This window comes from Ambystoma mexicanum, chromosome 3p (assembly GCF_040938575.1).
Source record: "Ambystoma mexicanum isolate Mex_15411 chromosome 3p, UKY_AmexF1_1, whole genome shotgun sequence".
In the NCBI taxonomy this organism is placed as follows: Eukaryota; Metazoa; Chordata; class Amphibia; order Caudata; family Ambystomatidae; genus Ambystoma; species Ambystoma mexicanum.
Window position 1 is genome coordinate 852,922,513 of NC_090925.1, and position 17,764 is coordinate 852,940,276.

The following is a 17,764-nucleotide window of genomic DNA, read 5'->3' on the forward strand; positions in this document are numbered from 1 at the left end:
GTTTGTTTAGCTAGGAAGGGCCTGCACGAATACTTGGCTAGGCCACGTGCTCTGCTTTCACATGTTTTTAAAGTCATTTCTGGACTGAGAGTTAGAGCTCTGAAGGGAGGTGTACTTGTGACTTGGACACTCTTTGTACTGAGAAGACTCAGTCAATATTTGTAGTTTGATATAAACAATTGGCAGAGTGTTGCGAGAGTGTTTTGGCTACTGTAGAAATGCTTTAGACTGCGGCATATCTGAAACTGTGTAGCACACAGTCTCTCTTCAGTTGCTGCGCCTGCTGGGGGGAGCGTGTCATAAAAACCCCACACTCACGTGGAGCAAACACGGAGTGTTGCAAGAGTGTTTTGGCTACTGTGGAACTACTTAGGACTGCGGCATATCTGAAACTATGAAGCACACAGTCTCTCTTCAGTTGCTGCGTCTGCTGGGAGGAGCGTGTCATAAAACACCCACACTCACGTGGAGCAAGCACGGAGTGTTGCAAGAGTGTTTTGGCTACTGTGGAACTACTTAGGACTGCGGCATATCTGAAACTATGAAGCACACAGTCTCTCTTCAGTTGCTGCGTCTGCTGGGAGGAGCGTGTCATAAAACACCCACACTCACGTGGAGCAAGCACGGAGTGTTGCAAGAGTGTTTTGGCTACTGTGGAACTACTTAGGACTGCGGTATATCTGAAACTGTGACGCACACAGTCTCTCTTCAGTTGCTGCGTCTGCTGGGAGGAGCGTGTCATAAAACACCCACACTCTTGCAGAGCGAACACGGAGTGTTGCAAGAGTGTTTTGGCAAATGTGGACTGCTTTGCACTGCGGCATGTCTGAAACTGTGAAGCACACAGTCTCTCTTCGGTTTCTGCACCTGCTGAGAGGAGCATGTCATAAAACCTCCACACTCTCACGGAGCGAACGCAGGGTGTTGCAAGAGTGTTTTAGTGTTTGGGTGATCGGGTGGAGGCTTCCTTGTGCCCATCCATGTTGGCCTCCCGAGACGGGTGCTGGGTGACGAGCGACAGGCGCTGTACCGAGTGTGCAGTGTTGGCAAAGTAAGTCTGTTGACTAAACACGGTAAGCTAATGTTAAAAGCCCAGTATTTCTTTATTGGAGTTGGCCCTGTGACTTCATACCACCGCGGACTGCTGCAACAATTATTCAGTGCTTTGTCACCTGTACACCTGTAGCCCCACTTGAAATCCCAGGGAAATCGCAATCCAAACGCACCTACAATATTTGCAACTCTAAGCCCTATGTGAAGGCACGGGGCTACAAACGAACTGTTAACGATAACGTAGGAATTAAGTGGGACCTCCCTTGTTACCTTGGAATCTGAGGGGGTCACTGATGCTGGCCATATTACATCTTACTTTAAACCAAATACCGGAAGCAACAAGGGGAAAGTTGGTAGTGGTAATGACACAATGGAGCCTGGTCTACAATCAACATCCAATACCATGCCATTACAACGGTTCCATGTCATTTCATCACGGGATCTTTTTCCGCAGGGTTATTTACCGCATATTGTTTTATGAAAAAACTCCTTGAATTTGTTTTACTTTTATTTTTGTGGGATCCCCTCTCCATCCCCCGATCCCCTTTAATTTTTTGTATATTCCCGAACACTGACACCCAATTTATATATTTTTCTAACCCCCAAAAAAAATTTGATTTGTTTTTTCTGCAAAAAATTGCGGTAAGACTCCCCACGAAAAAAACATCCTGCGATGAAAGGACGTCGTACCATTACAACAACCTGTGCTGAATATCACGTGCGAGGAGTTTGATAACATTGATAACACATACTTGCTTAAGCTCTGCTATTCTATGTGTCAGACTAATGCTCGCACCTCCCTTTCTCCCGTCAGGGACACCAATAAAGTCTGCTCTGAACCGCGTGGCCGCGCAACAGTGGAAATGAACATGAACTCAAGACCGCCGACATGGCCGCTTCTATCCTTGACCCAACAAATGGTGACTGAGAGTGGTGTCTCTAGCACAATTGAAAATAACACTGTTGGTGCTGCTGGTGAACAATCTTCAAAGACGATAACCAGTGGCTGTGGTCAACTAAGTGATGATTCTGGATGGGGCTTATTGAATTTCGCCATCAAAATTCACCTGCGGGAGCATTCAAGATGATTTACAGAAACAAGGTCAGCTGCTGGCCGAAATATCCACTTGCAACCTTAAAGTCCACGCCCTTTGGAAGGAACGGCTCCCGTTAATATTGCAAGTGGCAGAACCTGGTAACAACGCAGCCATCTTAGTGGAAAGCCAAGAGGCCAGTGGCACAGAGCAGCTGCCTGAGACCCATGTGGTCTCCCAGCTCAGTTATCCAACACATAAACAGGCTCGTAGAAATAAGAAACTGATGAAAAAAGGGCCAAGATCAACAGAGCCTGTGGGTCATCAGGAGCAGGGCTCAAGTCGAGGGCACACGCTGGGGGACGGAGTCCCCCCACTTTATTCAGAGGGTGGACTCAGCCCCCCACCCAGCTAAAATGAGAAACATTGAATGTCCTCTTTAAATTTATGAATTTAAGCCGGCCTCGGGGATCAAACCGCAGTCTGCACCACTGCAATATATAACCTGACGAAAAATAACAAACAACTAAAGATGAAATGTCCCATTTCGGTACTGCAAGGTCAAGGGAAAACATTTGAATTGGTTCTTGGAGTTTAAAACATGCACACCTTTTAAAGTTTCAAAAACACTATTAGAAGAAAATATCCTCTCTTGTTTTTGTGTGTGTGTTGATTTTATGGAAGGCAAATGCCATTCGTCCTGTGCAATTTGGGTGGTTATGCAAAGCCAATTTAATGAAATGTGCATATTTCACCTTGATTTGCTCATTTCTGGTGACGTCACAAACCATTGCGCTTGTTGTTGAGTCCCCCCACTTTAATTTTTTTGGAAATGACCCCTGATCAGGAGGTAGGATTACCCGATGATCCCCTGAATTCCACTATCCTTTCATAGACACATCAGAATCAGAGAAACAGGAGAGCGAAGAAAAAAGCTGCGAAGAGAAGAAAGCGTTGGTCACAAAAAGTTGGGACTCTCACTAGCTGGCCAATTCGGGATAAAGAGGCAGACGGGAGTGGTTCCGATGATTTTAACCTCCCTTCTAATGACTCGGAAGCAGGGTTTGTAGTGCTGAATTCTGCGCCCCCTCCTGTGTCCTCTCCTGCTGTATTCCCAGCCAACACAGATGCAGTACCTGCTCGTACTCCTCCTCCTCAAGTCATCATTAGGAAGGCAAGTACAGAGGTGACATTAGACTCACGAATCCTAATGATAAAATACAGCAATGAATTGGGCGTGAAGTCACATATCAATTGCCCTAAGTTACTAAGGGGCTGATACATGCAATTATTTGCGCCAAAAAACGGGGATTTGCGCGCCATTCTGTCCGCAAATCCCTGTTTAACAAATGAGATTTGCGGACAGAATGGCGCACAAATCCCCGTTTTTAGGTGCAAATAATTCCATGAATCAGTCCCGTAATATTTTTGCAAAAATTCCCTCCCTCCGATCTTTAAACTCTTGCAATTTTGACTTCATAGCACCTGAGCGAGGGGGGCCTGTTGGCATGGCACGTGTACACTGTACTATCTATGACTGTTTCGTTAATTAGAAATCAGAGTCCTTAGAGTTATTGGGATATGCTCTCGATAAACCATGTACCACCCCCTTGAAGCTAACCTCTTGCTGCGAGCAGTGCAAAATGTCGCCTGTTAAGGCAAACCCACATGTGGCTCCTCGCAGTCAAAAAGCAATCGAGGAATTTGATGATAAAGAAGGGTGGCAATAGCTAAAGCCGGGGATGGAAGCACCTCAAAAGTGATGTTGTGAAATCCAGTCATGGAAAAGTTGCGGACAGTCACATTTGATGCAAAATGGCCCCTCTCTTGATACTTTAGTTACCCAGTATTTATGCTTCAAGAGTCATGCGCGAGGGCCTTAACGAAGCCCCGGGGGCATTACCGTGGGCGGTATTGGCCCGCCGCGGAGGGTCTTATTGCCGTTAGTACCCCGGCCTGTTAGACCGGGGTACTAATGGCATTTTTTTCTGTTTAGAAATGCTGCCGCATTTCAAAACAGACAAAAAAAGTAGTCCGTTTTCCCTTTCCATGGCGGCCATCGGGAGCGGACCCGTTGGGAACAAAAGTGTTTCCAGCGCGTTCGCTCCCAAGAAAAGAAGAAAAAAGAAGGTAAGTGGGGTTAGGAGGGGCGAAGGGGAAAAAGAAAGAAAAAAGTACCGCGGCTCCGGCGGGGGCCGATGGAATCCTCCAGCTGTGTGTAGGCTCGGTTGCTTGGATGGCCCCGCTCCAAGTCTCCACACGCCTGGAGGCTTCCATCGTCCTCCGCCGGAGACCAAGGGATGGAAGGTAAGTGGGGTGGGGTGGGGTGGGGAGGGCAGGGAGGTGGGAGGACAAAAAAAAAAGTCTTACCTGAGACGAAGGCAGCCTCCAGCCATGGGGAGTCTCGGAGCGGGGATTGCCCCGTTTCGAGCCTCCTCATTGGCTGAGGGGCTGCTACGCCCCTCACCAGGAACAGAGTACCCAGCACGCACGGCGTACACGGGAATACTGTGTGGTATGGCTCGGAAAAGAGCGAATCAACACATTGGATTCCCAGTGCGCCGCGTGGGTAGATCCTAAGCGATCTTAAGAAAGGCTCCAAGGGCCGCCCGTTTGGTGGTCTTATCATCGAGGTGACACAAGAAATGGAATCTTGGTTGATTCCTAATCCCTATGAATGTGACAATGTTCTTGCAGTGGAATTGTTTTTTAAATTTTGAAATAGGTAAATGTAGAATGCTAATTGTTTATGTGTATGATCCACCGGGGGTTGATGTTACGGATAAGATCCTTGAAGCATTTGAAGCAATGATTACAACATGGGGTGGGAACATGGATACTGACTTGATACTGCTCGGTGGCGACATAAACGCTGGGTGTGGGGAACGCTCCATCATAAGAATGTATAACCCGAAAATCTGCTAACGCAAAAACGTCGAAATCCCGAGGGTGAAAACTGCCTGAGTTTCCTGGCACAATGGGAACTTGGCGACATGCCTGGAGCAACTACATGGCACTGTGGGGCTAAAGCTGGCACCATTGATTATCTTTGTGGCAAATCTAAATTAATCAATATGGTTAAGCAGCTATCTATTAACAAGAACCAAAACAATGACCATGCGACCCTAAGTCTAACTGTACATTTAGACTTACTGGAAAGGCGACAGTATGCAACTTGTGATCTGGTCCCTAGCCAAGCGGGAAACCGAGTGGCTTGGACTGAAGGAAACCTTAAGAAAGCATGTAGTCTTATGGCCCAGGTTATACCTACAATTAACCCCCTACATACTCTTTATACAGGACAGGGGACCATATGGAGGCATGGCTAAGGGCGTTTGCATTTAAAAGTGGTTCTATCAAGAGGAAAATACTGTTATTACCGGGGGACTTGCAGGCTCGAGCCTTTGATCGTAAGATCCGGTCAAATAAACGTAGACTCCTCAGGCAAATCCGCGAGGATCTTGCATGCTCGAGCCTTTGATCGTAAGATTCAGTCACATAAACGTAGACTCCTCAGACAAATCCGCGGGGAACTTGCATGCTCGAGCCTTTGATCGTAAGATTCAGTCACATAAACGTAGACTCCTCAGGCAAATCCGCGGGGAACTTGCATGCTCGAGCCTTTGATCGTAAGATTCAGTCACATAAACGTAGACTCCTCAGGCAAATCTGCGGGGAACTTGCATGCTCGAGCCTTTGATCGTAAGATTCAGTCACATAAACGTAGACTCCTCAGGCAAATCCACAGGCTGAAAAACATGGGTGGAGTGCCCATAAATTGTACATAATGCAATTTGCAAACTGAAAAACAAATATACCAACTGGTTGAAACCTAGCAATCTTAAGGGTCGGACTGTAAATTGGCAAAACATGATCAAGGCACGCAATGACCAAAACTCCAAACAAACGTGGGGCATTTTAAATCTAGCCAGACCCGCTACAGTGGATTCCATTATAAATCCGATTCCCGAGAGTGTATGGGTAACATTCATAGAGAAAAAAATGAAATACTGTGATGATATTGTTAGACCTGTGCCTTGTACTAATAACATCCGGCCCTTGAGTTTTAACACATCTAATATGATTGGACATTTAATTAAATTAAAAAACTCGAGAGCTCCAGGGCCTAATGACCTGTCGGCAGCATTGCTGAAAGGTGACTACGAATTGTGGGCTTCTATCCTCTGTGATTTGTATGCGAAGGAGACATATGCCCAGTTCTTGGAAAAAAAAGCTATCTATGTCCCTGTGTTCAAAACGGGACCTCGGCTCTCTCTGGAGAACTATCGTTTACTCTCCCTGTTAGACGTCACAGGATTGGTCTTCGCAGGGTTTGTTTTGGAACATCTTGAGGCTTGGGCCAGTGAGAGCAACATCCTACACCCATTTCAAGCGGGTTTCCGGAAGGGGTCTGGCACAGCGCATAACATCAGAGTACTTGATGCCATCATAATGCAGGCAAAAGCGAAAGATAGTCCATCTGTATATATTACATAAATTGACTTTCGAGCTGCCTTCGACCAAGTGAATCGAGAGTTGCTATGGAAAAAGCTCTGTGCACCTGGTTGCCCTGAATGGTTACTGCAGATTATTGTGGCTCTCCACACAGATACATTCCCTCAAATTTGGTTAGGTAATGATGGGGTGCTATCAAGGAACATCCGTAATGATAGAGGGGTAAGGGATGCCCCTGCTTTTTAACCTCTACATTTCGGACTTGCCAAATGTGATGTCAACGAATGCTAATTGTCCCCCTAAGATAGGTTGGTGCACAGTTACAGCCATCCTATACACTGATGACCTTGCCCTATGTGACCACTTATTGTCGGGGAGGAAAGCAATCCTGAATGCATTTGCATTGTATGCTGTGGATCATAGTCTGATTTTTAATCTGAGGAAAACAAAAACAATGTTTGTCACATCCCGCTATATAAACAGCAAAACAATGACTAACGATCTTGGTTGCATAGAATATACGCAGTGTTACCACTATTTAGGTCTAGAAATGTATACCAAAAAGGGACACCATGTGATCATAGCTACCAAATCTGGCAAAGCCAAACAGATCTCATTAATGGTTGGTAAATTTGTACTGGGCCATGAAGGGTTCTCACTTGGTGGGATCCTTGTACTGTATAAGCAACGGTTCTGCCCTGCAACTTTGTACGGGTTGGAGGCACTTGCACTCCGTAATTTGGATTGACTGCAGGTACTTGAGGGCTTCTTTTGGCATTGTGCGTTAAGGCGACCTCCCTCAACATCGGTTGAGTACATACGACTAGAACTAGGCTTGCCATCATTGAAAGCACTAGTATTCCAACGAAGAGGAGGAATTTTTCTAAAATCGAAAACCCTTTCAATTTGCCCCCTGTTAACACGGTTGGGAGAGAATGATTGCCTTGACCACATACCAAAGAAAAATGGTGAAAGAGGCATTTGCTCTGATTGACTGGAGACCAGACTTTAGGCGATGTGCAAACTATATGAAACTGAAAGGTGTATATTTTAGGCACTTAGGAAAGTGGGATTGGGTTTATAATTATTCCCACCTACAAAAATGTCATAGGTACTGGCAAGTTGCGCATGTTACACAGAAGTACATGAAACTTCAACGTTATCTTCCATGCTGCCCTGACCCTGGAGTACGTCGATTCAGACTATTAATGTGTACCAATCAATTGCCTACCTGTGCTATTCGGGAGGCCCAACGGACAATGCCACCTGAGGGGAGATTCTCTAGAATCTGTAAAATTCCCTTCTGTGTAGAAACTGTGCGGCATTTGCTCACTGAATGCTCGAGATTGGGACATTTCGATATGACTGTGTTGGGTCACTTAACACACGAATATGAGATGATGCAATCACCTGAATTCTAGTCATACTGTCTAAACACAGAAAAGGGCTCTATTCATATGGCTTTAATCTGGTGCCGAGTAAAAATGCTCCTGGATGACCCTATTATTTGAGTCTCTTAACAGTGTAGTAAGGATAGAAAAATTATCGTGTTAGCATCACACCATGTGGGACGGTAGAGGATCCAGCTACTATCCGCGCGAATGAAACCTTTCAACGTATGTAGCTAAAAGTTTAAATGAAATATGCATATCTGTTTTATGAATTGATTTCAATATTTATCGGATTAGTCCCTGTATGAATTAAGAAGTTGTATGAATTAGGCTGTCTAGTTATGAATGTATGATACATGTTTTAAGTTGTTATGAATGCATTGTTAATAGTTCTATATTGAACTAAATACAAAAAAATAAATAAACAATGTTCCTATAATTAAGTACAGTTCAACTGATTTATATAGTGCTGACCACTGTCAGTCTAATTTTAATACAAGATTAGTAAGCAACATTTTAATAAAAAGCATAAATGATGATGAGCTCGACGCGTTTTGGGAATAAGTTCCATTCGTCACGAGCAAAAATTCTTTTTACAATGGTATTCTCAAATACATCTTCAAAACGTCACTTGTCTACAAGGTAAGTAGAAAAGAAATTACCATCAGTAAAGAGGGTGGTGTGAAAATACTCATAAAATAATCCCAACATTGCTCCAATAAAAGCATGCAAAGAGTTCGGAATTCACCTTGGATGCTTGAAGACACTTGTCTAAGGCCGTCGTCTTGTGGTAATTCTCTCAGGTAGATGACCTAGCGTGTTCAGGGGTGGACTGGCCTATAGGGAACTCTGGAGATTTCCCGGTGGGCCTCTGCACCCTGGGCCTCTTTTGTGTAGTATTTCCAAATTTTCTTATAGGAAAAGCATTGGGCTTGCTGAAAATGTGTCATGTGGGGCCACTTTGAACATTATTTCCAGGGCCACTTTTGGTCCCCAGTATTTATTTCCAGGGCCTCTTTCAGTTCCCAGTCCACCCCTGAGCGTGTTAGATATTATGGTTAGTAAAAATCGAATGTCCTACTAGAGGATTCAGTTAAGATAAAAATCACATGGTGCTCGTGGGTGAGCCTACTTTACTGAAGGTCGGCAGTGGGGTCCAGCAAAAGGATCCCTATTTCGGCTTCACGTGTTTAGCATCTTGATCTGTTGATCTGCAGCTCTGTATCTGCCACTGCAATAGAATGCGCAGAGTAATATTTCTGTGTCTTTCGTTATCTACAAAGGCTATCTAGTGAGGGGTGACTATTACTCACCTGCTCGTGAAACTGGAGTTGGGGAGCCTGGAATCAGCTTGTGAGTTACACTAAGCCAGTCTTGTGGATGGTCTGTCCTTCCATCTAAGGATGTGCGTTAGTGACACACATTCCTCCTAAGGGAAACACCAACGGGTGACATAGAATGAGCAGAGCTCCTACTCCATCGCTTGGTCTTCTCATTGCAATTTATTGTCAGAATGTAATGTCGAATTCTCCAGGTTTTTGACCCACCAGAAAGTACTGTTTTGTATGCAGTCCAGAACAGCATTTCTGAACGTAAAGAAAGAGCATGCGCAGGTGGGAGGGCAGCACAGGATCGACTGGCTCTTGTGATCAAGAGGCAGAATCGTGCATGTGTTTTTTCTGTGCCTTTCTAGCCGGGGAATAAAGCAACTTGCTGTTGCTGTGCTCTGTTGCGCTGGACTAAAATTGACACACAGATCTGTGTCCTGTGTCTTTCACACGCCTTTATCACCCTAACATGGCTACATCCCTTGATGTAAGGGGTCTTGAATGTGGCTTCAGGAGAGTAGCCCCTTCCCCCTGAAAGCACATGGTCAGAGTTAGAGCTTTCAAAACCTAGTCCAGGCTGCACCGAGCTGTGCCATGGCCAGTCCCTTAGCACCCTGAGAATGTCTTCACCATTGATAATTCTTAACTTCAGAAGTCATGGGCATTTATGAAAATGAGGTTGTGTGTGAAAATGAGGAAGCCCGCACCAACCAATGGGGACTCATGGGCATCCTCTGAATGATTCTTTCTTTTTTTTAACAATGGGTTAAAAGTGTACATTTTACAGCACACTTTCAGTGAAAAATGGGTAAATATCCACACAATTTCCAGTTGGTTTTGTAGGGTAACGCATGCCAAAATCCAGTAGATGCAAGTCACCAACAGTGTGCTTTATCATAGATACCCAGTAAAAATGGTCATGCCAAAGTATTAAATAGCTAGACTGGCTGCACCAAAATGCCAATCTCACCACATAATAACACGTATGAAGCTTGCTTTATCATGAATGCGAGGTAAAACAAATGCCATGCAAAAGTAAGAAATATTTTGACTGGCTGCACCAAAACGCCAGTCGATTCACCTTATAACACTTATCATACATGCTTTATTATAGATGCCCATTATAAAATGTCATGCAAAAGAAATAGCTAAACTGGCAGCACCAAAATACCAGTCTAGTTATTTATAGAGACATATGCCATTAAAACATTGAAGTCCATGATGCCGTCGTATGCCCACCGCCTATGCCCCATCTCCAAAAAATCAGCAGCCTGGCATAAACACACAAGCGGACATCACACACATTCACTTTCTCATTAACACAGCATTAACTTGCGCACACATACACCATACACTCACTCATACATACATGCACCCCGCAATCACCCATGCATCATACACTCATTTATTCATTCATGCATGCATAAATATTTTTCTTCTTATCTTCAGCCCTGGTCCAGACTCTACTCTTCACCATGTGCCGGCCACCTAGGGAACACTGAAACCCTCCAGCTCCCGTGCCACATAAACAGGAATCAGGAAACAAAGAACACTTCATGCTTCCTACACATGCGCGCCGGAGCACTACCAATTGAATGCCCCACCAAGTCTGAATATGTGGGGAGGCATGGTAGCACCCTTATACACTTTTAAAGGTGCAGTCCTTCAGCCTGCATCCCCAATGGGCCATGCAAAGTCGGGAAAGCAAAACACTTCCGTCCTTGCATAGCTTTTGGACATGCGCACTGGAGATTAGAAAATGTCAAAGGCAAACCACGTTTCACTTTGACATTTTAAGCCATCACAGGACCACTCCCTCAGCTCCAGAAAGCAGCTGCTGGAGCACTGAGTGTTTACACCAGGATGGCTCGGCTCCTCCATAATTTCGCCCCCCTCTCCTCTTATGGACGTGTCGCCACTGCTCGCTAGTCCTTCCATCTCCCTTTCCAGCCAACTCTTGCTGTAACTTTGTGCACTCGAGATAAATCAATGTATCAATGTGTCAATCAGACAGTGATAAGGATAAGGGGGATGAGTGTGTCTGCAAATACTGAGCAGGGGGGCCGGGGGGCACACTCTCAGCTTGTTTCTAGGTGTCTCTCCTTGTTATTATCTCACTTTCCTCCTTGATCTGTACTACTGTACCAGGGGCTAATACCTTACACGGCCACCCCCTTTTTTCACCTTGTGCCGCACACTTTGCACTCAGGGTCTCCTTGTGATAACTCAGGCCATAGACAGTTCAGTTACCAGTGTGTGAGTAATGAGCGCGCAGCATACTATTATTCCCTTTGGTGCTCCCCCCTTACACTCCTTCTCCTCCCTCCCCATGCACCCCTACCCCCGCATATATCTCTTCTCTGGCCACACCGTGCTTTGAAATCGGCTCACGGGATATAAGCACTATGGAAACAGCAAATATAATATTCAAGAACCGGGGACATAATCGATCAGGGCCACATGTACAGCCATGATAGCTCGGGGGCAACACGTTTATCTTGGAAGCAAGACAACGCATAGCAACACAGGTTTGAATCCCGGCCTCGTGCTTAGAAACTGGTCCCTGGTATTAAGCGCCATATAAAAGAACAGTTATAATATTTGCTGAGATGCAAACCTTTCGCAAACTGTGCTCAATCCAGCACTAATGAATGCATGATTGAGCAGCAGAATTGCCCCATTTTCTATTTCTAGGGTGATTTATGCCATGCCACAGGGAGACCAAACTGGATCAAGGCACCAGCCCAACTGACTTGATTAAAGGGAATAACAGAAAAATTCAAGTTCTGAGAATAACAAAAGGTAGCAACGTTTTTCACCTAAAGCAACGCTAGGGGGAGCCTGTTCCGGAGACAGAAGGGGTCCTGGGGCCACAAATCTATCACCACATGATTTCAGGTTAACTTTATGGATAGAAAGAAGCAGGGTCAGACTGGGGCATACAATTGTCTCTTGCACCAATGAAAAAGTGGGCCACAGTTGCAAAAGGAAATTCATTTCCTTTGGGACATAGTACCCAAGGAAGAGTTTGTTGATAACGTGATGCAAATTGTGCATTTTTAAGAATATTTATTCAGCAACACTGGTCAAAGCTATTAGCCGCACAGTGAAGTAACTCATCAAACTGGCTCACATTGGCCAAAAAAGTGGCCCACTTTGACCGAAAAAAGTGGCCCACGCTAGCATTTTGAGTTTTTCGTTCAGGCATTGCCCTGTTGCCCTATAGGCCAGCCGGATCCTGGAAAGAAGCTCCTTGTATTTGCAGCAAAGTGTTCTAGGGGAAATATACTACTGAATCCCAGACAGAGGACTTTAAACGAAATCCTACATCAAACTAGGAGCCGGTGGAGAGAAAGACAAAAAATGTGATAGTTAGACCTGTGCGAATGACAAGTAAGGCGGATCGAAGCGTTTTGGACCCTTTGCAGTCTTGTCAACTGGTACTCTAAGATTCCCAAGTAAAAAGAATGACAGTACTCCAATTTCGAGTTAGGAAACGCCCCTAGTAAAATGGGTTTATCAATTTTATCTATGTAGAGAACAATCTTTTTCAACAGTTTGAAAAAGGCTGCCTTGACAGCTTAGTTAATGTGAACATTACTGTTGAGGTCAGCTTGCTGATAAAAGCCTATTTTTATTTTTAGTTTTAGTTTTAGTTTGGAAGAATAACTAGAAGGAAGACCAAAAAAAGAGGGGCTAGACAACACAAGACGGGCGTTGCCGATTTTCTTTCCCCTAAAAGGCCGCTCTCCGCCTCTCCGCCCGGATTAATTTGGAGTCCGTTATTAAGCATCCACAATTCCAACACATGGAGGCAAGTAGTTAAATCATGGTTAAGACCGTCAATAGAGAGGTTAATTTGGGTGTCGGCTACTCAAGAATTGAACATCAAGCCGAACTGAGCAAAGATAATAAATAGTGGCCGAGAATATATATTGAACAAGAGTAGAGAAAGTGGGGATCCTTGCGGCACACCACAAGTACTGAATACCTCCGAAGACCGCAACAGTCCTAGATTCACCAGCTGTGTCCCGGAAGTGAAGAAGTACTGGAACCATTGGAGAGCCTGCACCAACACACCAATGTAGTTAGTGAATCTAGACAGTAGTCTATCGAAACAAACTGTATCAAAATCAGTGGACGGGTCCAACTTGGTCCGTAGAGCCACTGTATCAAAAGCAGTGGACGGGTCCAACATGGTCCAAAGAGTCACTGTATCAAAAGAAGTGGACGGGTTCAACATGGTCCATAGAGCCACTGTATCAAAAGCAGTGGACGGGTCCAACATTGTCCGAAGAGTCACTGTATCAAAAGCAGCGGACGGGTCCAACATGGTGGACGGGTCCAACATGGTCCGAAGAGTCACTGTATCAAAAGCAGTGGACGGGTCCAACATGGTCTGTAGAGTCACTGTATCAAAAGCAGTGGACGGGTACAACATGGTGCATAGAGTCACTGTATCAAAGGCAGTGGACGGGTCCAACATGGTCCGAAGAGTCACTGAATCAAAAGCAGTGGACGGGTCCAACTTGGTCTGTAGAGTCACTGTATGAAAAGCAGTGGACAGGTCCAACATGGTCCGAAGAATCACTGTATCAAAAGCAGTGGATGGGTCCAACATGGTGGACGGGTCCAACATGGTCCGAAGAGTTACTGTATCAAAAGCAGTGGACGGGTCCAACATGGTCTTTAGAGTCACTGTATCAAAAGCAGTGGACGGGTCCAACATGGTCCGTAGAGTCACTTTATCAAAAGCAGTGGACGGGTCCAACATGGTCCGAACAGTCACTGTATCAAAAGCAGTGGACGGGTCCAACATGGTCCATAGAGTCACTGTATTAAAAGCAGTAGACGGGTCCAACATGGTCCAAAGAGTCACTGGATCAAAAGCAGTGGACGGGTCCACCATGGTCCGAAGATTCACATGCTCAGAGCCAGCATCAGCCAACCCATTGTCTCAGCAGTGCTGTTTCGGTGCGATGACCAGGCTGAAAGTCGTGGATTAAGGATTTGGCTTCAGCAGGAGCGTGACCTCGTTGAGCAGCAGCCCGCTATTAATGGCAGTACATTAGGAATAGGCACCCATTCACATACGCAGCACCTGGCGCAGGATGACAGCAGGATGACAGCGGCTCTGAGCATGTTTTATTTTCTGGCACAGGAAGCTTGATCGGATGCTCACTCTCACAGGAATGCTCGTGGACATTCAATCTCTCAGTGCACAATTTTGAGCTGTTGCTAAGTCTCCTGGAACACGATTCATGATGGGTATTTTTTTCTGACCTGGCTCCATTTCCCCAGAGACATAAGCATGTGTTTGCTATGCACCAAGAGTTTCCACTGGGCAAACAATTCCCCGATGCTCAAATAAACGCCTTTGCCGAGGCAATGGCATAATGTTCCCGAATTCTGCAGCAGACCTTGAAGTAATGGCACTTTTCGCGAGCTTTCTTTCTGAGCTATTTCTAAAAAACCTAAGGCGTTAGCAAATACACTTTTTCATTTCATGTTCTTGGTAATTGGCACACGCGCACATATGCAGAACAGAGGCCGCTTCAAGGCGCTAGAGAGGGCGGGAAAGGGAAGGGAGATAGAGAGGAGATTGAGAGGAACTCGGGGGCGTCCAATCAATGGAAAAATATTGTCCTTCCAGGGTAATCAAGGGGGGGTCATTCTGCAGATCCGCTTTTCTGCGGGTCCAGAGGTCGAAGTGAGCGGGAACGGTCGGGAGCAGCGTTCCACTACTTTTATTTTTTACTGTTAACAGCTCCACTACTTATGATTCCGGAACTGTTCTTTATAAGAAGGTAAAGCACACTTCTCCACTTTACCACAGGATATCAGTTACAGTTAAACTGAAATCTGTTTAAATTCGATTGGCTGTCACAACCAGCATGAATGCAACCATTGAAAAATGTGTTTCACGTTGCTCCTTTCCTCCCTACTCTGTCCCCCACCAGTGGCAGAGTTCCCCTACTTTTTCTGGTACCCTCCTACCACTGTGCGGGTCATGATTTCTCAGTGCCCTCGCCCGCTCCCCTCCCGCTGCTTTTGCTAGTCCGATCCTGTCCCTCTCCCAGGCCTTGTCCACTCTTATCCCTTTTTTCGTGATTTCTTCTTGCATTTCATGCCACAGCGCCTCAATCCTGGGCCACACGGGGTGCACCCCTTCTCCGCTGTGATTGCGGAGCTTTCTACTGGGCACTGCGCAGGGCTGGGTGTGCACTTGCAAAGGATCACCCACGTGAGCCCCACCATTTTTTTAATGTATCTTTGCGGGACACCCCTGTTACCAGTCTGATCCTCTTTCTCTTTCCTCCTTTGTCCCTTTCCGCCGCGCATGCGCCTGCGTCCTGAAGCACCCAGCCCCTACATATCATTCCTAACGCAGAAACATGGCCCACTGCCTCGCTGCCAACAGATGAGCCGGTTCACCAAAGTGCAGGTGACATCCCATAGCACAATATATATATAATTGGTCATTTATTATATATATGTATATTACCTAGAGCGTGTTGTTCCGCGTCATCTTGCTGCCAAGGCGAGCGTGTTGCCCCTGAGCTATCCCCCCATACTAACATGAGAATAACGCGAGGCAAGGAAGCATGAGGGCTCGTCTTGCGTGCAGAGGCGTAGCCAGGATTGACTAACACGTGGGGCCGGAAGCTAATGTAATTGGGCCCACCGCAGTGCAATTAACATCTGTAAATGCCCACACAGTGCTGCTGAGTGGGAATTTACAGATGTCGGGTGGGCCTTGCTGTCTACGCCACTGGTTGCGTGGTCAAGCCCTGAGTTAGGCATTAATCAGTCACTACGAAGTGTGGGTATCCCTACAAAATATCCCCACCAAAAATATTACCGTACTTATGGTCATTTGTCTCGCCATAGGCGATATTTTTGGGGGGGATAATTTGTGGGAGCAGGGGTTGCGGGGGTGTCCCCCGCACATTTTAAAATAATGCAGGGTTGCGGGGGTGTCCCCCGCAGGATCCATGGGTCAATATCGCCGCAAAAATATGGCGATATTTTTGTATCGCAATATTTTTGCGGGGATATTAACACATGGAACAGAAGAGTGGCCAGAAGATAGGAGTAAAGGCCTGGTTGGGAAGTTTGGCCCTTGAGTGCTTTTATGAAAAATGTGTGGTTAGTCTCATTTCGGATCCGAACCATGAACTTATAACATTCTTTCTACATCTTCAAGGCCTTTTGGCATCAGGAAAGGATAATCTTCCAAGGGGAGCAGGTCTTAAGGATTTTCAGGGTACGCGCTCCCTGAAAGAGCTGGGAAGATGTTTGGCCACGTGTGGATCAGTCCGAGAGACACAAGCGCGTTCCTCTGTTTCCCCAGAAGCCAATTCAGTACCCTTTGAGCTGGGGGGCTGTGTCTGAGTGTGTAGGCTGGGTCCTACAATAGTCCTTGCATCTTTCTTCATCGGAATCTTGTTCAACGGTGAAGGAAAGTATGGTGGGACTAGGGCTCGGATCGCCTTCATTTTGTGAGGCATGAAGAGATCGGAGATCGGAGATGGGTGGACATATCTAGGAATCTGGAGGTGGAAGTTACTTTTTTGGTTGCAGCATTTATTTCGGGATAAATTTTGAGTTTGGCATTGAAGATCACACCAAAGTTCTGGGCCTTAAAGAGCGGCACAGCAGGTGCAACCATGGCGCCGGACTACAGGGACGGTTGATATAGAGAAATGGCAGGGCCAAGACAGCGCATCGCAGATTTCGATGCATTCAGGCAATGGGATTTCTATTTCATCCAGACTTGGGATGTCAGATATTTCTCCTTGGTTAATGTGAAGGTTGAAAGAAAGGAATTGTAGTTGGTTATTCATAACGCGCTTAATACCCAGAGGTTTCTAAGCACGGACTCGGGGATCGTACCTGTGTGCGTCGTCCTCTTGTGAACACGTTGCCCTGAGCTGTCCTCCCAGGGTTGAGTGTCATTGGCAGAACGTTGTGGAGCAGTAGAATGCACTTAATAGCAAGGCTGATAAAGTAGCCCATTGAAGGATCCCACTTTACATGTTATGGGATGTCAATTGGACGATTTCTAATCTGACCTGCATCCTTGAGAAAGGATGCAGTCCAGGTGAGACAGAAACATTGGGCCCCATGGAAGTTTTCAGGTCTTTGAGAAGGATATCAAAGTTTGAGGAGTGGTCAAGCAGGATGAGGACGCTATGTGCATGGGTAGCTGAAGCCTTGAGCAGGTTTGGGTACTTCTCCCTCGTCTGAAGCCGGATTTGAGACCATGGAAAAGGCCATTTCCGCGGAATAGGATTTAAGCTGAGGAGTCTCTGATTTCTCAAGAATCCTACCATATGTTGGGAATGGGAGGATAGTTTGCAAGATCAAGCGGGTTAGAACTGAGTTTCCTAAGAAGGAAAGTGAATGTTGAATGCTTAGGTTGATCGGAGACCTTAGCACTGATGAGAGCGGTGGTGCTTAGATGAGCAATACGGCCTGTCAGGGGTTCAATGGTGTCTTT

General features: G+C 45.9%; 1 protein-coding gene and 1 long non-coding RNA gene across 5 annotated transcripts in view; both read left to right on the forward strand.

Moving 5' to 3' along the window:
* DOC2A (double C2 domain alpha) overlaps window positions 1–17,764 on the forward strand; it is an 890,443-nt gene that overhangs the window by 268,131 nt on the left and 604,548 nt on the right. The window lies entirely within an intron of this gene.
* On the forward strand, window positions 759–2,730 carry LOC138580994 (uncharacterized). The gene is made up of 2 exons (XR_011304396.1): window positions 759–1,051; window positions 1,868–2,730. It is a non-coding gene; the product is annotated as an uncharacterized lncRNA (long non-coding RNA).